Raw genomic sequence first — 25,397 nt, 5'->3', positions numbered from 1 at the left:
AGACAAGCTTTATCAAAAGCAGAAAAATAAACTAAAAAGAAACTCTTTTTTAATTTAAAAAATAAATAAAGTGGAAGGAATATATGTTCATAGTACAAACTCAAGCTCAGCAGTACAAACACAAGCAATAGTACAATCTCTAACATGTATGATAAGCTCGAGCTCAAACTCGATGAATTCTACAATGGCAGACTTGAATATCTATATAATCTAAAGATTTTCCATTGGTGTGAATGGGATACTCTTGGGTCTGGAAACTTGATATGCTACAAATATGGCCACACAAAGAGCTGCTACTGAGAATAAAAGAGAAAATGCAGAGGCGACATCCCAGGAGCTGCTCGGTTTCGTCGACCCTGTTAGATTAGAACCACCTGAAGCAAAATCCAACGACACCCAATCGCAGTTAATAGTGTAGTGTCCGGATCCGTGCCATGGATTCCCGTCAACCGGATACCAGAGTGCAACCGACATCTTGCTTGATCCGCCTATTGTGAATTGAACATCCTGCAATTCAACAGGGAAGTTAACAAGGTAAACAGTTTTAACTGAAATGAAACACAGCATTATCGTTTATGTTTCGACATCAGAATTATATAACATATTCGATCTTCGTTCGAAATGTCAGCCTACTGCTAAGGTAGCATACTTTACCAAAAACACTCTAGTAAGGTGATTGGGAGCAGGGGATCCTATAATCCATGTTAAATCAACCCACAGTAAGAAAAAACAATTCAAAGCCATGATCCATGACCTCGCTTGTATGACAAGCGACAGAAACAGCATGCATACATCATCATAATACACGAAGATCAAAAGAAGTCATAAATACAAAAAAATGTGGTTTATATTTGTTTGCATTTGATACCATTAGTTAAAAGCCTAAAGCCAGAAGATTATTTTCAAATCTGTTGAAGACGGTCCATGGTTCTCAAAGGCCGAGAAAATTCGAAATAATATGTTTCCTTCTGACCTCCCGTAGAGTAAGGGTTATCTTCTTCCACAAAACCTGTTAAAAGTAAGTACTTTTTCCATTAAGAAATTGAAAGAGGAAGTATTGGCACCAAGGGGTAGTTTAGTATTTCTTACATGTTACATAATATATGGGTCTGTTAGGTTTTCTAAAATAATTTTTTATTTTCATATTTAGGAACACTACTTTCTTGAATGAAAAGCACATTTGACAAATAGAAAGAAATAAAAGTTTGTTTTCAATAATTAAAATGTGTTTGCTATCTGTTTTCTCATAATAGAAATATGCTAAATAAAATAGAAGAGTCCCTCTATTTATATGAATTCGAACTAGGATTAGAAATTTGATAGTTAAAAATTATTGTGAAAATAATATTTGCGTTTGTAAGGATTTCAATCAAAACCAATTCATCAATTAAATTAAAAGTTACAAATCCCTGTTTTAAACTCCTTCAATTTTTCAAAGAATTTTTGCCTTTTTTTAATTTGGGTAAACTACACTAATAGTCATTGAACTTTTAAGTCACTTTCACTTTGGTCACCGAAAAAAAACTTCATTAGAGTAATTTCCGTTAAGGAAAACTTTTATTTCAATCATTGGGGCATTAACCATTAACGACAACTAGTGTGGCATGCTAAAAAACCTAGTAGCCACCGCTCCTTTCACCGTCGTTTTTGCCTCTGTTTGAAAAGACCACCAAAAAACTCTTAGGTGACGTTTGGTTCACTGGAATGTTTCTGAGGGAATTGAAATCTATGAAGGAATTGAAATCTGTCAGGAATTGAAATCTGAATCTGAAACCTGTTTGGTTGGCAGGAAATTGTATTGGAATCCAATTCTATATTCTGTTTGGTTCGCAAACATGTCAAATGAATTTGATTTCAGTAATGTAAAATGACAGAATTGCCCTTCTTGTTACTTTGCTTAATTTTAGTTTGTGTTATAACTTACATGTATCAATATATTATAAAAATTTAAAAAATATTAAAATTTTATTTTATTGATTGATTATTCATTTCAATAAATTATAAAAATCATGCTAATAAACATCATACGTTAAAATCATCCCAATCAAAATATGTTAATAAGTTACCAAAAGATAAAACAATATTTCGATACATCCCAATCGAAGTATGTCAATTAGTTACCAAAAAATATACCAAAAACTTACAAGTCAAGAAAGGGTTAGCACCCTTGAACTGCCCTTTCGGTACTACGTAATTTCTAATTGTCTTTAATTAAGAAGATTGTAACTTTAAATTAAAAGGTAAAAATAACGATCTCAATCACTTACCCCTGATGGATTCAGAAGTATACCCTTAAAAGAGTCGAGAAGCATGTTAGAAAAAAAGGCAATGAAGATAAATAAACTAAAGAAAAATAAAATAAATGAAATAAAAATAAATGAAAAAAGGAAAATAAGATAAAGAAAAGACATAAAAAACTAAATAAAAATAAAAAAACTAAATAAAATAAAGAACATAAAAAACAAAAGAAATAAAAAAATGAAGAAAAATAAAAAATAATCAAAATAAAGATAACGAGCAAAATAAAATAAAAATAAGAATAAAATAAAAGAAAATACTAATAATTGTATATACATAATAAATAAATAAATAAATAAATAAACAAGAGGAAAATACAAATGAAAATAAATATATAAATAAAACTAATATAAAAAAATAAAATAAGAAAAGATAAAGATAAAAGAAAAAAGAAAAAAACAAATAAAATAAAATAAGAAAAATAAAAAGTAAATATATGGAAAATAATGATGAGGGTAGTATGGTCAAATTTTACATTCCCTCCTCAAAATGGTTTTAATTCCCTCATGTTATGGATGAAATTTACTTTACCTCCCTTGATGGAAAGTTAAAGTCATTTAGGATTCCAATTCCCTTTGAAAACTTAAACCAAACATGGGAAAGTGGTGGAATTGGATTTCAATTCCCCTAATTCCAAGGAATTCCTGCGAACCAAACGCCACCTTATTCTCTTTCGTTCTTTTATTTAAAACTCATTGAAAAACCTTCCAATCACCTAAAATCTTAATTGAAATTAAATGCTAAAACTTTCCGATCTACCACTATCAAGTGTCGGAACAACTTGAAATCTAACTATTTTAATCTTCTGGCCAAATAGAAGCTTCTCAATATCAGGATTGACTAACGGTTGCTCCGTTCATTGGAAAGTTGGCCTTTGCGGCGACAACCATTTAGAACCTTAGAGGTTTTTTTGGGGGAAGAAGACTTGAACGTGTCAAGTCAGCTTTTCTTAACGAATGTTACAGTAATAAAAGCGAATTAAAGATCAGTGATTGTATTGTAAGTTCTAAAATTTCAGTGAACAAAAAAGTTTGGTGACCATCATTGTCATTTATCCTTTCAACTTTTACATAATTTCATTTTCCAAAAACTGTTGCACATGTTCATTAATGTTTTACATTTTTTAAGAAAACGCTTGTTTCCCAATCGAAGTATGTCAATTAGTTACCAAAAAATATACCAAAAACTTACAAGTCAAGAAAGGGTTAGCACCCTTGAACTGCCCTTTCGGTACTACGTAATTTCTAATTGTCTTTAATTAAGAAGATTGTAACTTTAAATTAAAAGGTAAAAATAACGATCTCAATCACTTACCCCTGATGGATTCAGAAGTATACCCTTAAAAGAGTCGAGAAGCATGTTAGAAAAAAAGGCAATGAAGATAAATAAACTAAAGAAAAATAAAATAAATGAAATAAAAATAAATGAAAAAAGGAAAATAAGATAAAGAAAAGACATAAAAAACTAAATAAAAATAAAAAAACTAAATAAAATAAAGAACATAAAAAACAAAAGAAATAAAAAAATGAAGAAAAATAAAAAATAATCAAAATAAAGATAACGAGCAAAATAAAATAAAAATAAGAATAAAATAAAAGAAAATACTAATAATTGTATATACATAATAAATAAATAAATAAATAAATAAATAAACAAGAGGAAAATACAAATGAAAATAAATATATAAATAAAACTAATATAAAAAAATAAAATAAGAAAAGATAAAGATAAAAGAAAAAAGAAAAAAAACAAATAAAATAAAATAAGAAAAATAAAAAGTAAATATATGGAAAATAATGATGAGGGTAGTATGGTCAAATTTTACATTCCCTCCTCAAAATGGTTTTAATTCCCTCATGTTATGGATGAAATTTACTTTACCTCCCTTGATGGAAAGTTAAAGTCATTTAGGATTCCAATTCCCTTTGAAAACTTAAACCAAACATGGGAAAGTGGTGGAATTGGATTTCAATTCCCCTAATTCCAAGGAATTCCTGCGAACCAAACGCCACCTTATTCTCTTTCGTTCTTTTATTTAAAACTCATTGAAAAACCTTCCAATCACCTAAAATCTTAATTGAAATTAAATGCTAAAACTTTCCGATCTACCACTATCAAGTGTCGGAACAACTTGAAATCTAACTATTTTAATCTTCTGGCCAAATAGAAGCTTCTCAATATCAGGATTGACTAACGGTTGCTCCGTTCATTGGAAAGTTGGCCTTTGCGGCGACAACCATTTAGAACCTTAGAGGTTTTTTTTGGGGGAAGAAGACTTGAACGTGTCAAGTCAGCTTTTCTTAACGAATGTTACAGTAATAAAAGCGAATTAAAGATCAGTGATTGTATTGTAAGTTCTAAAATTTCAGTGAACAAAAAAGTTTGGTGACCATCATTGTCATTTATCCTTTCAACTTTTACATAATTTCATTTTCCAAAAACTGTTGCACATGTTCATTAATGTTTTACATTTTTTAAGAAAACGCTTGTTTCCTGAAACCAATAGGATCTTAATGCTTCTTGCCAATTTGACGCACAGGAAATTGCCTATATAAGCTCCAAAAACATGTAAAGGAGTGCTTACAACTCCACAGGTTTGAGGACATTGAAACATGCAAATGGACCATGACTTGTAGAAGAAATGCACATCAGCCTATATAACCATTCTTTTTGTACTAGAGTTATACAATCATGACAGTTTAGTTACCTGAATGAACCGTGAAGCTACTGTGCCACCATGCCCCTTTCCAGTCATTCTGTGCATTGGAATCATTCCTAACAGTGAAGAAGGATAAATCTTATTATTTAAAAACAATGAGGAAATCAATTAAAGGGGACAACGGGGCAAAGAAAGGAAAAAATCAGAGCAGGAAGTCATAATTGGATAAAGATATTAAATGAAGCCACAAAAGAAATATAAGTAACAAAAATGTTATTTTTTGTCTAGTACATATCTCAAAGTCAATCAATAACTAAAGGTGTAACACCCCCAACCCGTACCCGGATACGAGTCCGAGATGTCACATTGACTTTTTAAAACGATATTCTTCCAAAATAACCAAATATTTGAACTCATTTCTTCCAAAATACGATGATATATTATTGAATTATGCTTCATTATAAAAATTTAAGGCAAAAACATATTCATAAACAGTAAAATACAATATGAACAGTAATAAACATTACCGTTAACAGTACCGTGAACAATGCTACAGTGCACCGATGCACTAAAATTTCGAAGCAAAATTGTGCATCGATGCACTGCTACAGTGACTTTCGTAAAACTTCATAAAACTCATAAAAATTTAACCGTTCATTACTATACATTTACATTTATATAAATACGTTTAAAACATTACAAAACTTGATCAGAGCATAAATACTTAATTTACCAACTTTGTTTACATGCCAACCTATTTTCATATAATACAACATACTATTTAATCTACTTCTGATTTGACCTTCAAGTGGAGTTATGTTGTTCTGCTAAGCTTTAGCTTTGATCTTCCTGCTTCTCAGTACCTACGTGTAAATCGCTTACACGCTAAGTCATAGACTTAGTGAGACATATAAATATAATAATAATACATTTCGTATGAATATGAACATGCAATCTCTCCATTCAGTCATATCATATACAATTCAATGTAAACAATAATAATATGGTAACATATAACTATAACAATGCAATTACCTTTGATAACCTTTTATAGGCCCATGTACATTTTTGAGAACTCAAGGTATTCGAGTACATTGAGGTTGTGCACTATTGCTATCACCACAGCTCGTATGAGGTCCCACTAGGGGCTATGAAATTTTGTCCCAAATGACCTATGTACTGTATTTATCCCGAATGACCAATCCTTAAGAACCATATACATATTCCAGTGGATCAAATCTGTCTCAAAAGAGCCTGTAAATGTTCCAAATGATACATATACGTCTCGAAGGACCACGTAGAAACCTCGACTCTTGGCATGCCAACTATACCTATAGCTCTCATATCGTATACCATGGGCATTATTCTTATGTTTCATATGTTCATGTATTCATGTCATTTCTCTTGTGACCACATAACTCATATCACTTACCATGTCACATGTGCATTTGGGTCTTTTCACATATATCATTTATCAAATCATATGAACATATATACTTTATGCATTTATCATAATAATTAGAGAAAATAACCTCAGTGACCAAAAATGCCTTATAATATACGAATTTAACCAACTTTTTTTTGGATTTGCCAAATTAACCAACAAATTCGCAACGCGAATTCCAATTTCGCAACCCAGTTTCCAATTTCGCAACGCGAATATGTAAATCGCATTGCGATTTTCCAAATTCGCGACGCGAAAGTCAAATTCGCAACTGAATTTCGAATTCGCAACGCGAATTTAATTTCGCAACAGGTTTTAGTTTCGCAACACAAATGTTTTGTGTATATAACAACGCAGCAGCAGCAACTCATAACCTAAATCCCTAAATCGTAACTCATTCCATCTCCATCTATCACTCTCTCCGGCGACATCCGTTCCTATATCCAACGACATCCTTCCCCATCTCTATTTTTTTTACATAATTTTATTTCTATATAATTTTTCAATGATTTCTCTCCCAAATTATCAACTTAATAAAGGTATGTTTTTCTCTAAGTTAGTGATGATATTTAGTTTATAGCTCGTTTGTTTAGTAAATTAATTTATAATTTTTAGAATGAAATCATCTAATGTTGATCATGTTTGGATAGATTTGTGTTTTGGAGGGTCATGAGAGAATGTTCATGGTGTTTTACAATATGTGCCTTTACCCATGAATCTTCAACTAAAACTGTCATTAAAAAAGTTAACTTATGAAAACTCTAATGTTACGTGTTGCAAAGAAATTGAATTTAGAGCCTCTAAGTGGATTTAGGTTATCTTATCTGAGAAAAAGGTAAAGTTTATTTGTTAACCGACAATGAAGATATTGAACGATTCATTGCTTACATTAGTGTTTCGCAAGAAGATGATGTTATATTATATGTTGTTGAACCTAGAAGTAGTGAAGTTGGGTCAGTAGCGGGTAGTAATCAACTAAGTTCTTCAACCCAAAATTTAATGGTTCCACCACAATTTCATCACCAAGAAAATTTTGTTTCACCACATTTCCAATACCAAACACAATATCAAACACAATCTCAAAACCCACAACCTTTTCCTAATCCAAATCCCAATCAACTTTCAGCACCAAATTTCGGTTTTCGTATTGACCAGTTAGACGATTATGAGCCAACAGAAAAAATTGTGAGTACTAATCAGTATTCGAAATTTGATCTTGGTCAATACCCAGACTTTGATCTTGGTCAAAACTCGGATTTTGATGATGTGATGGAAGAAGAAACATACCCTGCATATAATGATTTTGATATTGGTCAATACCCGAATTTTGATGATGAAACAGCCGCTGTCGAGGAAGATGTTGTTGATGATAATGAGGAGAAAATTACGACTGTGAATAAACATGTTGAACATCCATTCTGTAATTCATATATAACCCTGAAGAAGAAGTCCCCAAAGAAAGGAAAATGAAGAAAATGCCACAGGAGTATAACTGGAATATGCCAGAATTACTTCAGATACAGGAAGAAGAGTTGGTAAAGATATCAGTTGATTGTTACACAAAAGTTATTCGTATCAAGAAAGATGAATGTTTTGATACAAAGGAAGACTTGAAGATAGCTTTGTATACGAAATGTGTGGAAGATGGCTATCAACTAAGAGTTAACAAATCAAGCAAAGATCGTTTCGTAACAAGGTGTATGATTGACAAAAACTATACGTGGCGTATGATTCCAAAGAGGATAAAAGATTGCGAAATATTTCAAGTTAGGACTTTTATTGATAAACATACATGTTCAAGAACCCAAGTTTTTTCTCACCATAGACAAGCAAACAAAAAGGTGTTGGGTGGTTTTCTAGCTGAGTTAATGTTTTTGAATGGAATGGTATATCGGGGACATGAAATTATGACTGACATGAATGCTCGGTTCAAGATTAGTATCTCATATTCTCAAGCTTGGAAAGCCAAATGTTATGCCTTGGAATTGTTGAGGGGGTCGCCAGAAGCATCGTTTACCCAACTGCCGGCTTATTGTCACAATTTAAAGCTGAAAAATCCTGGGTCGGTAACTCATATCGAAACAGATAGAGATGGACGCTTTAAGTTGTTGTTTATCACCATTGGTGCTGTGGTTAGTGAATAATTATAATTTTGTTGACTCATTTTTGTTAATTGCATGCATTTCACATTTAAATGATTATATTTCTTGTGTATATGATTTTGTAGATTCGTTCATTTATTACTTGCATGCGCCCAGTTATTATAGTTGATGGAGCACATTTGAAAAGTTGATACCTTGAAGTAAACTTATTAGTAGTAGCCATGGATGCTAACAATGGGATACTGCCAATAGCTTACGGGGTTGGCAAATCTGAAACCTCTGATTCATAGATATGGTTTATGGGGCATCTTAGGGATTGCATAGGTCCTATTAGCAATCTAACAATCATATCCGATAGGGCAAACTCAATTGACAACGTTGTTAGAAGGTGTTTCCTAGATGCTTTTCATGGACTTTGTGGTGTTCATTTGTACAGAAATCTAAAATCAAGGTATGTTGGTATAAAAAATCACAAATGGACATACTGGAATGCTGTAAAAGCTTATCGGGAAGTGGATTTTAATAAGCATATAAATTGTTTAAGATGTGTTTTGCCTCAATGTGCTCAAACACTAGAAGATGTCGGGTTTGAAAGATGGTCAAGAGTACATCAACTTGGAGCAAGATATGGTTTCATGACGTCTAATAGTGCAGAATAAATCAACGCTCTAAGTCGTCATTCCCGGAAATTACCCATTACTATGTTAATGAAGTTTTTTCGAGCCTCTATTCAACAGTGGTACTACAAGAAAAGAAACCATGCATGTATTATTTCTTTAAATTCGTAACTTATCATATATTTTACTAAGTATTATTTATTTAAATTTATAGGAACATTGGAACGTCGTGTTACACCATGGACTGAAAAAAAGATAACGAAACGTGTTATGAAGTCAACGTCATGGAGAGTTGAACCATGTTCAAACACTTTGTTTGAAGTATTGGATAATAACTTAAATGAGCTTATCGATCTAAATGCAAAGACGTGTAGTTGTAAGAAATGTCAAACATCTGGTTATCCGTGTGGCCATGTTATAAAAGTTGCTCTTCATCTAAACCAAGATGATTCAAGTGCATACTCTATGGATTGCTATACTACAGAAGTATATTGACAGACTTATACCGAGATTGTCTACCCATGTCCACATCCTTCTGAGTGGGACATACCAGATGACTTACAAACAGTTTTGCCACCAGACATGGACAACAGACTACCTGGCCGACCAAAAAATCACGATCGTATACCGTCTAAGGGTGAAGAGAAGAGGATATCGACATGTAGTCGGTGCAAGGAAAGTGGACATACAAGGTTGACCTGTGGATCACCAGTGCCATCACAATCATCTTTTCCTCTACCAAAAAATAGATCCTCATCAAAATCCAAAGCTCATATGGTGCCAAGCAAAAGGAAATCAAAATCGCAATCAAAATCAAAATCCCAATCACAACCGGCTTCACCTTTTGGGACTTATTAACTTAGGTGGTTTTTAAATGCAAACGTTGTATTATGTGTATTTTATGTATGAATGCATACATTTTCAGCTAGACATTCATTAGTAACTTGAGTTTGAACATTGCTATGATCTGTTCAGTTGTTATCATGTTGGGATTTTCTCTTGTGTTTGATTGCTTGGATAGTTGTTCTCTTACTTCTTCAAGTGTCCTAAGCTTGTATTTATAGCTTGGAATGTGTTTGATGTTGTATATACCTTGATGTTGTATGTTGCGATCAACGCGAAAGTCAAATTCGCAACGCGAAATAAGCGTTACGAATTTAACTATCGCGTTGTGAATTTGACTATCGCAACGCTTATTTCGCGTTGCGAATTTACCTTTCGCGTTGCGAATTTACCTTCAACAGATCTTTTTTACCTTCAACATAATGCAGATTGAAAATTAAACAACAAATCAATTAAACATTGTTGTAGGTACATTATTTGAACATTATTATGATACATTATTTGGAAAAATAATGTTCCGGACTTCGTTTGAAATAAGCCTTTTTTATCGGATTAATTTCATTTTTGTGAGTACATTATTTGAACATTGTTATGTATAAATTTGTTGTGTATGTATGTTTTGGTTTGATTATATTGTATGTATATTTTCATTCAGATGAGATGGGTTGTGTATAACAAAACAATCTATCTCTTCCATGTGAGTACTTTATTCCAACCATGTGACAAGTGTGATAACCCCATCAACTCACAACTCAACTTTGAACTCAATCAATATTATCTTTTAGCTTGATGGCTCATAAAGCATGTTACTTGAACATTATGAATCAATTATGCAATTTCCATGTTCAATTTAACACTGCATTTCAAATTCATTTCATATGTAATTGGAGTTTGAATTTTAATTTCAATTTGAGTTTGAACTTCAATATAAATTTCGGCTCCACTATAAATATTAGCCTAAGCCAATATGTATATTATCACTGATTATTCCTAATTTCCATTGTTTTTTTCAACTTTAAACGCGAGGAAAATCCCGACCATCGTATTTTTTGGTCAACTTTAAAGAGTCAGAAACGTTTCGGGCGTATGATCTGGGTGTTATACGAGAAATGCAACAAATGACAACTAAAAATCCTGATAATTGAGGGCTATAACTTGTAATAATAACAAAAATAATAAGTCCGAAATGCTTCCGATGCTCATCAAAATCCAAAGCTCATATGGTGCCAAGCAAAAGGAAATCAAAATCCAAATCTCATATGGTGTAAAGCAAAAGGAAATCAAAATCTACAACTTTAGTTTGAACATTGATATGATCTGTTCAGTTGTTATCATGTTGGGATTTTCTCTTGTGTTTGATTTTTTGGATAGTTGTTCTCTTGCTTCTTCAAGTGTCCTTAGCTTGTATTTATAGCTTGGAATGTGATTGATGTTGTATATACCTTGATGTTGTATATACCTTGATGTTGTATGTTGCAATCAACGCGAAAGTCAAATTCGCAAACCAAAAATCGCGTTGCGAATTTGACTATCGCAACGCTTATTTCGCATTGCGAATTTGACTTTCGCATTGCGAATTTGACTTTCGCATTGCGAATTTGTACCTTCAACAGGTCTTTTTTGCCTTCAAACATAATGCAGATTGAATTTTTTAGAAACAACAAATCAACTTTTACAAATCATTTAAACAAGCAAAAAAATAATTCTTATTTACAAATCAAATTAAACAAATCAACTTTTACAAATCAATTAATCAAAAAATAAATCTTATTTCCTCATCAATTAAACAAATCAACTTTCAATGTAAAATTCAATTAAACAAAGAAAAAAAAGTGTACCCCAGACTGTTGTTTATGCACAAATACATTTCAAGCATCTCACTTCAGGATTAACCTGCAGAAACCAAACATTTGCTCAAACAACACTTTCTACACATCTAAAACCAACAAACAATAAATTACTAAATTCCAGGTACTTAACCAAATATTTTCAAACCAATTAAAGAGTATATATGTTAACAAAACTTGCTCAAACTTACCAATTGTTTATGTACAACTTTCAGCAAGCGGATGCAGGTAGGCAGCGTCTCGTATATATCGATATGGCCATATAATACCGAAACCACAAGTCTACTGCAGCTCTATCTCTATTTGTGGAAGGTAGATATTGTATACTTCCTGTCGTCAAACGTTCCAATCATAAGCATAAGAGAGGACCACAATCCCCTCTGGCTCCCTGCGTTTGTTGTAGCGCAGTCTCGTCTCTGATCATTGTAATTTTGAACTTCTTTGGTTTTTTGTTTCCAGAATTTGTCCAATAATCAATCGCATTCAAGTATTTAGCCAAATGATCGCTCCATCTCTTTGTAATAATATCTCTCAAATCAGACAATGGTATGTAATTCAACATGCTGTCATATACCATTGTCTTTAGGGATGGGAGCTGAAGCTCAACGAGAAGCCAATGACGATGTTCCAAAACAGGGATAACACCTGCAATCATAAATAATTGCGCACATCAAAAAATTTATGAAAACCTTTAAAATTTAAAAAAATTCAAAACCTTACTCGACTTATCTCCTCCCACGCACGCAGGATAAAGTTTAGCTTTTCCTTAAAAAATATTAGTGAATTTATTATAATTTTAAAAAAATTAATCAAATGTAATATAAGAAGAATATAATACTTACCCCCCTTCGAGGTAGCTATTATCTTCAACCCCTAATAAAATACCCCACCAAGACCGATCAAGAAACAAATGAATAGCATCGTCGATTTGGCATAGGTAAGAATAACACCCCTTGCTCCGCTCATGTAGATAAAAATCAACTGCGGTCTAAGCCCAAAGGGTATTATCCGTAATTGTGTGCGGTAGTGTTTCCATCTCCTGCTGAGGAATGGTACTGGCCGGTAACTCATACGAAAGCCAACACACATCCATCATATCGGGCACGGGAGGGGGTTTATCAATATATCGACATATGACGCCAAATGAATCGGGCTCTTGAACGGCGGCCGGGACTATTTGAACAATGACATGGGCCTCTTGAACGGTGAGAGAGACTTCTTCGATGATGAGAGTGGCCTCTTAAACGATAGGAGGCACCTCTTGAATGATGATAGGTGCATCGGACTTATTCTTACGGAGTCTTGGCACTAGTGGACTGAACGGAGACGTAATGGCACGTGCACGACGTCTGATGCGTGAACCCCGTCGTACAAGAAAAACTCAACGTAAAGCATCTACCTTATCGGGCCGTTGAAAATAAATTAATATATAAATCGGTAAATAAATAAATAAATAATGCCGAAAAAAAGTTATTTGCATTTTTAGTATAGTATTAAACAAATTTACCTAATTGCGTAGAGTATTAACCTCATTCTGCAACAATAAAATAATCTCGCGTAGAGCGGCAACCTCATCACGTAAGGTAGATATCTCACCACGTAGCGCACCATTATCATCACGTAAAAAATCCACCTCACCATACAAAGATCGAATCTCATCACGCCATGCACCATTATCTTCACGTAAAGTACCAACCTCATGACGCAAAGTACCAACCTCATCACGTAATTCCCCTAACTCATCCCGTGGAGGTGGAGAACAGGGAGATAAATGTCGTGGCCTTTTTGTCGGTCGCCTATCATGAGGTGATGATGGAGAAGAGGCTCGATGATGTGATGGAATAGGTGATGGTGGAGGTGGAGAAGAGGCTCGATCAGGTGATGGCTCCGGGTGTCGAGCTGTAGATTCGGCCCAATCAGGTGATGGCTCTCGAGGTGGGGGGTGCTCATCATCCGTCCCATCAAAAAACTGCTTACTAGCTTGCCACCAATCAGTGGCAAGCTCAGCCTCTGTGGGTGTCAGCCTTTGTAATGGATAGTTGGCCACCTAACAATATAAAAGCTCAAATAAAATTAAATTTGTACTAGTAATAACTTGTTTATATGGTATTATTTATGTGTTAACTTACATCATTCATCGTCGTATATGGGAGTAACTCTTCCCAATCTAACATGCGGATCCTCTTCCAGGTAATAGCCCTAGGAATATCAATTGATCTTTTTATTGCATATGTCCGCATGTTGGGGAAAGCCTCAAATATCCAAATCTACAAACAATATAATACACAAACATTAGTAATTGTTAAATAATTAATTATAATTTTGGAAACATTATAATATAGAAATTCTTACCTTAAAGGCCTAAGTAAAGCCTATCAAAGTGTATTTAGAACCATCGCCCCGCAAACTTTTTCGGTCCTCAAAGGAAGATGACAACTTCTTTCAGGTAGCTTTCCATAGATATGAACCCCACGGAAATAGGTTTCATGCATTTAGGTCCTCTACCAATATTATTAGGTCCTCGGAGATTGGTTGTCTGCCCTTTTTGCCTAAAAAGTTGGCATGCAAAAGTAATAAATGGCATACTCGGACAACATCAAGGTCATCTATCTGAGTAAAACCATCTTTATCAAATAATCTCTTCAAGTCGTCGACGTGTTACTCGGCATCGACTTGCCAGCTCAGGAAAAACCCGATAAACCATGATGGGCGGGCGATATGACTAGTGTACCGACCTACATCATCGTGTCCGAAGCGTAGACTGCTCCCGCCCAAAACAAGTATACGCTGGTGCCGGAGGAAAATGAAACCATATCTCCTCATCACCACATTGTACCCCCTCGGGTAGATCGTTAGTCATGGTCTAAAGAAACAAATATGTCAACATAGCATCTCCACCCGTATGTTGCACTTTCAGCCATGGCCCGAAGCAAGTATCCTCAAACATTTTCTTTGTAGAGGTGTAAGCGTCGACACAATTTTAGTGGCTAGGCTTAATTTATTCCTTAAGGTCAATGCAGCCGAAAAAAATTTCTACAAAACATAAACATACCAAGTTAGATATACCAAAAACTACAAATTATACACTATAAACAAACATGATATTAAACAGTGAAAATAAAGCCAATATGTTTCAAACTAGCACGGTATTCACCCAAGTCATTATTCCATCATAGATCATAATATGCATCGATAACATTCCAGAAGTAAGCACTTATATAAACATTTAAAAGGACAACATAGTTTAGTGTTGGTTCAAGGACACATAAAGAGTAGTAGTTTATTCTTGAAACTTAAATTAGCAACACTGTGAAGTTAGTATATACAATTCATTCAAGTTTCATTTGGTGAATAAAGAAGTTTCTGAAACTTAAATTCGCAACGCGATTTTAGTTTCGCGTTGCGATTTTCATTTTCGCGTTGTGAATTTGGTGTTGCGATTTAGGGTTTCTTTAACAAAAAGACAAAACAAAAAGACAAAACAAAGACAAATACTAACTTCACAGGGTTAAAGACTAAACAGTTTAGTAGTATTGGCAGCAACCGAATGAATTTAGCAATCTCAGTGAAATGGTTAATCTAATAATACAAAATTTCAAATAAAAATAAAAGATTAAAAAAACTAACCCTCGGTGGTTGATTTTCTATTTCTGATCGTGAATGGTTGTGAGGGTTGATCTGAGAGATGGAAATAGACGGATTTCGTCAGAAATGGGGACGGATTTCGTCAGAAATGGGGACGAATTTCGTCGGAGATGGGGACGGATGTCGCCGTAGAGAGCTAGAGATGGAGATGAGACTGAGTTGTGCTTTAGGGTTTTAGGTTAGAGATGATTTGCGATAATACTGTTTACATTTGTGTTGCGAAATTAATATTGTGTTTCGCGTTAAAACATTTGACTTTCGCGTTGCAAATTTGACTATCGTGTTGCGAATTTGGCTTCTGTGTTGCGATTTACAAATTCGCGTTGCGAATTTGGAAAATCGCAACGCAATTTACATATTCGCGTTGCAAAATTGGAAAATGGGTTGCGAAATTGGAATTCGCGTTGCGAATTTGTTGGTCATTTTGGCAAATCCAAAAAAATTTGGTTAAATTCGTATATTATAAGGCATTTTTGGTCACTGAGGTTATTTTATGCATGTTCATAACTATTGTACTATAAAAATCAACATAGGAATTAGACTTATCACAAGTCTTATTCCATTATACCATACTTATGGTATGCACTCACCTATATCCTTTTGCCTTTTCCTCGATTGATCTTACTTGTCACTTGTTTCGGAACTTGTTTAGGCTCAATATCTACATAAATATAATTTTGAAGACAATTATAAGAATCCTAAACCTTATAATTCGATACTAATAACTTGAGCTAATTTAATGAACCCAATTTCAGCTTTTCCTTTAGGAGTGTATCGATGCACTATGGGTGCATCGGTACACAAAATAGCTTCGAAATTTCCATGCATTGATGCACCCCTTAATGCATCGATGCACATTCAAAAATTGTCTTAGTGCATCGGTACACACTCATAGTGTATCGATGCACTTGCCCATAATAGACTATTTCCACCCGAAATTCATCAATACTTCACCCAAATTTTCATGTATAAAATCCTTATTATGCTACTAAATTCATCTATAACAATTTTAACCAATTTCTATCATTCCAACACCTTATAATCTTCCATATTTCATCCAAATTCTTAAGGCTAAGAATCATACCAAATTTTCTATGTTATCCAAACTTTGATTTAACACTTATAACTTCTTATTCACTCCTATGACAAGTCAAATTTAGTTTCGAATTCAACTTATCAACTCTTTTCCAATAATTACTTAAAACCCCATTTTCTTTAATCTTTCATAACTTCTTCATCTTTTGATTAACCGAAAACTTACCTTTAATGGAGGCCTACGAGAGAAGAAGAAGGAGAAGAGATAAGCTCCAGATGCCCATTCAACCCCCATGCTTATCTCTTAAATAAGAGATAAATATATTTTTCATGAAAAGACCACCTTACCCTTCATACTTTCCTTCCTCACAATTTAATCCAAAACCAGAATTTATCACTTTAAAATTCTGAACTTTTCAATAAATTATACTTTAATCACCAACTTTTGAACTTTTTACAATTTGGTCACTAACTCATAGTTTGGGATGTTACAAAAGGACACCAATACGAATCCACTAGCTTTGACGTAAATCAGACCCCTAGATGTACCACCAATGCCTTCTAAAGTTGGCGAGAAAGCAAGGAACTATTGCAGACTTAGAAATGTTGTAACACCCTCAACCCGTATCCGACCCGAATATGAGTCTGGGGTGTCACATTGACTTTTCAAACTTTGACTCTTGACAAAATTCAAAGAAAATTTAAAACTTTCATTCAAAGAAAATCGATCAGAGCATATTCAGCTCAATCAATTAGTACATGCCAACTATGTTCAGATTAACCAAACACATTTAAATCATTTATTTTCTGATCTGAAACTTTGTAAGGAAAATGCCGACGTGTCTTGCTCCTCTTAACTTCTCACTTTGCTTTCCAGAACCTACATATGAAACACTCACACGCTAAGTCTATGACTTAGTGATGCATTAAACATATTAAAGTAACTTTAACTACTTAATCATGCATAAACATATCATATCATGCTATCATACAAAAACAATATAGCATTTCATGTAATCAAATGTACACATATACACATCATCATATCAATCATATAATACAATTCATATTACAAAAGCATATACTTTACATGTAATATATATGTTTATTATTATCTCTTTGTTAGCCCATGTACATCTGTGAGAACTGTAGATATGTGAGTCTATTGAGGTTATGCACTATGCTGTCACCACAGCTCGTATGGGGTCCCACTAGGGGCTATGAATTTTGTCCTGAAGGACCTATGTACTGTATATGTCCCGAAGGACCACTCCTTAAGAACTATATACATATTTCAATGGATCACATATGTGTCTCATAATACCCTGTAAATGTTCCAAAAAATATATATATGTCCCGAAGGACCACGTAGAACCCTCGACTCTTGGCATGCCAACTATACCTCTAGCTCTCTTTACACATAACATGGGCATTAGCAATCTATCATGTCACATATTCACATATACACTTTCATATCACGTCATATAAGCTCATAACTTCTTTCACATATACATGTAGCATAGCTTCTTTTCATATTCTCATAAGATTACATAGCTTATATCTTATACTTTGTTTTCTCATGTTCACATATATCCTGTCATATGGCTCATATATATACATCACATAGCACATACTTCTCATATCATTACATTCAAAAGCATGTTAACACATATAATCATGCATACATATAATTTATGTCATACATATACGTATAATCATATATTCATGCATTCAACATAGGAAATAGACTTGTCACAAGTCTTGTTTCCATTTAGCACCATAAACGAATTAATATGCACTCACCTGAGCCTCACTAAGTTCCAATCCACTTTTATGATTTTCCTTTCTTTCGATCGAATCTTAACTTGATGATCGTTTCGGAACTTGTTCGTGTTCGATATCTACATAATCACATATTGATACATATCAATATCCAATTGATATACTCTAATCTATCATTTCTTAGACTAAAAGAAATGTCTATTTCAATTTCCCCTTGAAGTGCATCGATGCATTTTATAGTGCATCGATGCATTCTTTAACATGTGCATCGATGCACTACCCATGCATCGATACACAAATTACCTTCGATGTTTTCATTTTAAGGGGATGTATCGATGCACTCCTTATGCATCGATGCACCAATTGCATTCGATGTTTCTTCTTTAAAGAGTGCATCGATGCATATTGAATATGCATCGATACACCTTACCCATAATTTGCATTTTAGCACGATAATCATCAACTCTTCCCTTAATTCTTCTATTTTAAGCCTCTAATATGTCATTAAACTCAACTATCATACTTAAAACCAAAACAACTTATATCCATGTAAATCATCTTTAACCTCAAAATCCTATCTTCCTTATGAAATCAGAATCATACTCAATTTCTAACATGTTCCAATTCCATTCATTCAATTGCTTCTAACTTCTTAATTAGACCCTTGACAAGTCAAATCCAGCTTTAAAACTTCAAAAACCTTTCTATAACAAAAGTTCATTTCTACACCCTTCTTATAATTTCCTTTTTAATTCTCTATTCTTGATTTTTAAAGCTTATATAAGATTTCCTTAAGCTTATATAATACTCAAAGAATCAAAATCAACTTATAAATCCAAGAATTAAACAGCTGAAATTAAACTCACATTTGCTCAGCACGTTGGAGAAGAAAAAAGCAAGAAGAAGAAGAGTTTTCCAGATACTCCTCCCCCCACGTGTTTATCTCTTCTTAAAGAGATAAAAAAAAATATTTTATGACAAATGACCACTTTACCCTTAATTCCTTTAATAATTACTAACAAATTTCTGAAAATATTCCCAAATAAATCATTGAACTATTTCATTCTTCTATTTTAGTCACCAAATTCTAAAACTTTACAATCTGATCGCTAACCCGATATTGAGGATGTTACAAATGCAATATTTAGACTCGGGAAATAACACTATTCTGTTGTCAAATCGAGACAAATCGACTCCTTCGACCTAGATTTAGATCGATAAGGGGTTTAAAAAGTAGAAAGTTTCCTAAAAGAATATAGTCTTGCTGACTAATTTACTGAGAAGGAAAAAACACTATTTTATGCATATTATAGGGACGACGCATGATTTAATACCGGGGACGAACTTATAAAAAATTATTGGTGGGAGTGAAATAGATAATCAATAAAAGAAATTCAAAATAGTTCTTTTCCTTCTCAAAATAATACAAGATATCATAAACAAGCAACACCTAGAATGAGTAATTCGATCCTCGTTGAAGGCACTTAAATGAAAAGTTTAAGACAAGAAGATAAAAATGTAAATTCAACACTTCAAAACAATACCCGGGAAGGATGATAGCTATTATAACGCATTAAGATAAATACACAACCATAGTCAAACAGATAAAAAAATAATTGCAGGTGGCTACCTCAATGATTATGACGTTAAAGAAGTCATTAATGCTTCAAGATCTTCAGAAAGTTCCTTCTAGTAAGTGCAATATCCATTAAGCAAGCAATCTAGTGTCTCATATAAGATAAAAATTTGACTTTTGGTTGTTGTTCTCATCCTATGATACCTTGATGACCCCTGTAGTTACTTTCTTTAGTGCCTAATCCCACTTTTTTCACTATGCTAAAAGTTAGTCCCATCGTTTTCATCTCAAAAAAGCAAATATCATACTCAAAAATAGGCCAATAAGACTAGAGGATCTTAGAATTTACCAGAAGGACCCATGCCATCAAGGTATCTACAGTGCGGGTTACAAGCATACACATCAACCAAATGACCAAACCTGTCGGCAAATAAAAGTATTATCATAAAATACTAAATTCCTGAACATTTTTCCACAAGAGTATATTGTTTCATTTCACTATTGTGATGGCAACGGATACATTGTACTACTTCAAACTATGTTGTATTGCATTACCTGTCACCTCCATTTCCCTCTCTGTTATCTATGGAATTGCCACCATAAAGCCTTCCAGGTATAGTATTTCCAATAGAAAAGTGCATGATTTTTTCCCTCTCTGTTATCTATGGAATTGCCACCATAAAGCCTTCCAGGTATAGTATTTCCAATAGAAAAGTGCATGATTTCAACTTCATGTCCTTTACAAGTCTTGTTAGTGCAAGAGTCGCTTTGTTCTTTACAGCCACCCATCTTGCACCACAATAAACTATTTCTCAACTTCAACCCTTGCAACAAAGGGAAGCTAACAAAGAGTATCAAAGAAAGATAAACATGGCACAGGTTAAAATAACTTACATTATGATAAGTAGCAAGGTCGCCAATTTGAAACATAAGAGCTACAGATGGACATTTGGTATTGTCCCTGCATTAAAGAGTAGAAACCCGATTAGCCCTAACATAAAGAAGTCATAGCGTGGCAACAGATTCAGCTGAAAATTCCCTCTATTCAGTTCCTGCAGCTGAAAGAATGAAAATTGAAACTCATACCACGAGAAACAAAGAAAGTAAACAGATTCCACATGCCATGGATGATGGCATCGTGATTTAATAAGCTTCATTTTCTAACCATTTGCGTGAGACACCAGCTAGCTATCCAACTTTATTGAAAGACCAACATCTGCGCGGGTTCCAATCTTAATGGCTGACCCATCAAAAAGGAACTAAATCTAGTTCTAATTAAAAAGAAGCTTACCCTTTGGAGTATGCATAGTCCCCATCAACTTGCAACAAGAAGAAGATATATTTCCCATCGTGTAAGGCCTAAGACAATCCTGCATAAAAAAGTTTAACATCAAAACCACTATAGCAAAACTGTTCTTTAGCGGCGTTTTTAGCGGCGTTTTGAGAGTAAACGCCACTAATTTTAAATATGTAGCGGTGTTTACATTTCAAACGCCACAAAATGGTAACTTTAGCTGCATTTATTTACAAACACTGTAATAGGGTTTATATATAGTGGCGTTTTTCGACAAACGCCACAATAGGTCCATCTATAGTGGCGTTTTTCAATAAACGCCACAACAGATTAGTATTTTAGCGGCGTTTTAATACAAACGCCGCAATAGGTGACCTCTATAGTGCCATTTTTTAATAAACGCAACAACAAATTAGAACTTTAGCAGCGTTTTTATAAAAATACCACAATAGAGTTCACCTATTGTGGCGTTTTTTAAATAAACGCCGCAATATATTAGAACTTTAGCGGCGTTTTTATACAAATGCCGCAATAGTGTTTACCTATAGTGGCGTTTTTATACAAACGCCACAATTTATCAATAACATAATATCAATGAAATACTTTCTTAAATTTATTTGAAGACAGTTGTCTTCCTCCGCTTGAATCGCTATTATCCAAGACAGCTATCTGCCAAAATGGTCCTTTACCTACCACTATTCGAAACAAAGAAGATAAAAAATTAAACAAAAAAACCATAGCTAAATCCCTAAAACTGGCCTTTCTTCCTCTTTTCTTTCCCCTTTCATTTGCACTCTGAAGATCGCGCGAAAAAACTTGATGGAGCTAATGCGATCCTTAAGTTACATCGTTCAAACGAGCAGTTATGGAGGGTCCAAACAACGTCTATCTTCCTCCGCTTGAATCGATGCTCGCCCTGGGATTTCTTCCACCCAAAACGCGTCTTCGTCGCCCAAGGAGGAATCAATTGCTAGGAAATAGGCGAATTTTTTACCACTTCGAGGGATTGATCGGTACTCACATACTTCAAAACTTCTCGCTCGTTGTTGGGCATCATAGATAAGTGCACTGATTTCTGATAGATCTGGGCTTGGGTCTTTAAGTTTCATGGTCACCGTTCGAGAATCGCCTTCTAGTATTACCTTCTGAAAACCCAAGTCGATTGTTAATTGCAGACTATGGTTCGATGCCATTGCTTCAGCAATAAACTTCGATGGAATATGACAGGTCATTCGTATGCATTGTTCTGCATTGCACGTGTAAGTTCCTGATGAATTTTGTTCTTTTGTTCTCATTGTTAATACTTCCTGTATTATTGCTGGCTTCTGCCGTTTGTGATTGGTGTTTTCTGCTTTCAAGGTTAAGGAGAAGCCTTCACTTTGGTGGAATATCAGGTATTGTAGTGTAGGTTCCTCATTTTAGGGCTATGATGTATTTGACCGTCTCATATATGTGAAACACATTTATGACATGTATTTGGAACCTTGAATTCAGATTTCATTACTGTATAAATGTGATAATGAAATGCATACATTGCATGCCTTTAAATTAGTTTGTAAATCAATATGATTACATATTTAAAAGATATGAAGCCTGGATTTTAATCCACACACATCTTTAGATATTTTAAACTATCATTAAATCGACATTTAACTAATTCATAAGTTTGAAAAATAATAGCAAGTGATATTGTTTCATTTCTTTTTATTAAACAATCTTCAGTACTTCTGAAATCCCATTCCAAAATTTAGAATTTAAATGCTGCAACGCAACCTTGAGAAATTGTTTTTTACTTGAGAACATGTCCTGACTTTTGTTTAGGGATTTTTGGTATCATATAGCTTACTTCTACAATTTGTATATACTCTCAAAATGAATTGAAAAGGTACTTAATGCATCCAAGTACCGTGGATCTTCTCCCTTAGCAAGTTCAAAGCTTTAGGTTTCAGTAGAGCTGATTTAAGGATGTTTTCTTGGTGTTGCCTTTTATGATTTTCAGTTTATTATGTTCATGTTTGTGGAATGCACTTCAATGAACAGGTAAAGCAGGCATTGAAAGTTGGCTTTAACCATCTTGTTTTTTAAGACAATTATGATGCTGGAGCTGGAGATCATTATTCACTGAGGCAGATATGTGACCAGTTCTATATAAGAGGTAGATGCTCTGACACCATTTTATCTGCATTTCTTTTATCTTTTGTCATTATGTCTGAAATTCATATCCTTGAATTCCATGATATTGGGTTCATCATGTTCTCTCTCTAGCTTTTGATATCTTCTTCTCCATTATTTTTCTGTTTATATTTTGGTTCTTTTAGGTTTTAATTGGTACATGTTGGATGAGGAGAAAGAGACAATGATCATGGAATTGCCTGCAGAATCAATGAATGGTATATCTTAATAAATAGCAGATGTGTTAATTAAAGTGGTATATCTTCTCTTTTTAATCTTTGAGTAAGCAGGGGGAAAACTCTTAAGTAAATAGAACTTAGCTTATCCCTTACCTTACTACCAATGTGTTAGTTAATAAATTTTTAGTGAACCTTAAGCTTATCTAAATTGAAGGATTTAACTACAAATCTGTTAGTTAATAAATTTGTATGTGCTTCATTCCAGGAATCTGCTGGACATGTACAGGAATTTGGTTTTCCTAAATTGTTTTTGTAAATATGCATTACTAGTTGATTACAAGTTGGTGATATCCATCTTTTTTCCTTTGATGCTTTTCGGTTAATTATGTCATTGTCTCTACTTTGATGCTTAAGTAAGACTTTTTTATAGTCAACTTAACTTTATACAATTTGTGGCAGAATCCTAGTGTTTGCTTTGTCAAAGCTGCTAAGGCTGAAGTTTTGGATGATCTTCAGGGGACCATTGACACATTGGCTTGGGGAAAGGTCTCTCGTATTGGGGAAATGAGCTATGTTGTTTGTCTTGGCTGTAGTTGAGCTATGTTGAACTATGTTACATTTTAATTTAATTTTATAAATTTTGATTTATTTTTCTACATAATTTGTGTCGTAATTAATTTTTTAAGTTTATTGTTATGATAATGTTATAGATATTAAATTTGCGTAATATAAAGTAAAAAATGATATATGCAAAACTAGTTAACTATAGCGGTGTTTTTAAATAAAAGTCACCAAAAGTCAGGTTCTTTTGCGGCGTTTTGTGAAGGAAACGCCACTATATACATTGATAATAGCGACGTTTTTTCCAAAAACCGCTGCTAATATCATAATATATAGCGGCGTTTTAGAAAACAAACGCCACTAAATATAAGGTAAATAGCGACGTTTTTAAAAAAAACGCCGCTATAGACCATGACCTTGGCGTTTTTTTGAAAACGCCGCTATAGACCATGACCTTTTGCGGCGTTTTTACTAAAAACGACACTATTGATCTTGACCTTTTGTGGCGTTTTTATTAAAAACGCTGCTATAGAGCTGGATCTTTTGCGGCGTTTTTGTTCACAAACGCCGCTACCTTTTGCGGCATTTGTTTCAGCGGCGCTAGAAAACGCCGCTATAAAGCTAAAAAAACGCCGCTAAAAACATATATTGATGTAGACTCATGGACAAATGTTCTTCCATTTTGAAATACAAGCAATAGGCAATAGCATTACCTTCACAATCATTTTCCCATCTTTGTACTCGTGATCCTCGTCCGGGTCAAGAGCAGGGAGAAGAGAGAACTCGAACCCATCAATGTCTTCCAATCATCGGCGTGACCATCGAGGGTTATGACTCCGGGTCTGAAATCCGCCTGGACTTGGATCTCCGAGTTTGACTCGCAACTCCACTCACCAGATTCCTCATGCGAGATGACTCTTCTGGTTAGCCCGGATCCCAACACCAATACGTTAGCAGGATGAGTCGAACCGTCGTCGTCGACCACGAAATTTCGTTATTAGAGCGATTTCTTCGGATTCTGTCTCTTGTTTTACAAATTTAAATCGGTCCACATCCACTAGCCGACTTTGAATCAAATTCTCACTTGACCTTTTAATATTACAAAATTATACAGTAATTGTCCCTTGTAAGCTTTATATTGCAATTTCCTTCATTTGTTTGAATAGTACTACTACTTGTTCTAATCATAATTACATAATTATTAAACTTCAATTCCAAGGGTTTGATAACAAAAATACACAATCATCATTTTTCGAGTTTGTGTATTTTATTAAAATATAAATATTATTTAAAATAATATTTATTATTAATAATTTATATTTTCTACAAAATAGATAGTTATG

At 33.8% G+C, this 25,397-nt stretch overlaps 1 pseudogene; it reads right to left on the bottom strand.

Annotated features, from left to right (window-relative positions):
* Positions 1–27: 27 nt before the first annotated feature.
* LOC120189084 lies at positions 28–25,045 on the bottom strand (annotated as a pseudogene).
* Between the last annotated feature and the right edge of the window lie 352 nt (positions 25,046–25,397).

This window comes from Hibiscus syriacus, unplaced genomic scaffold (assembly GCF_006381635.1).
Source record: "Hibiscus syriacus cultivar Baekdansim isolate YM2019G1 unplaced genomic scaffold, ASM638163v2 tig00116951_pilon, whole genome shotgun sequence".
Classification (NCBI taxonomy): domain Eukaryota; kingdom Viridiplantae; phylum Streptophyta; class Magnoliopsida; order Malvales; family Malvaceae; genus Hibiscus; species Hibiscus syriacus.
This window is presented reverse-complemented; position numbering and strand designations above follow the sequence as displayed.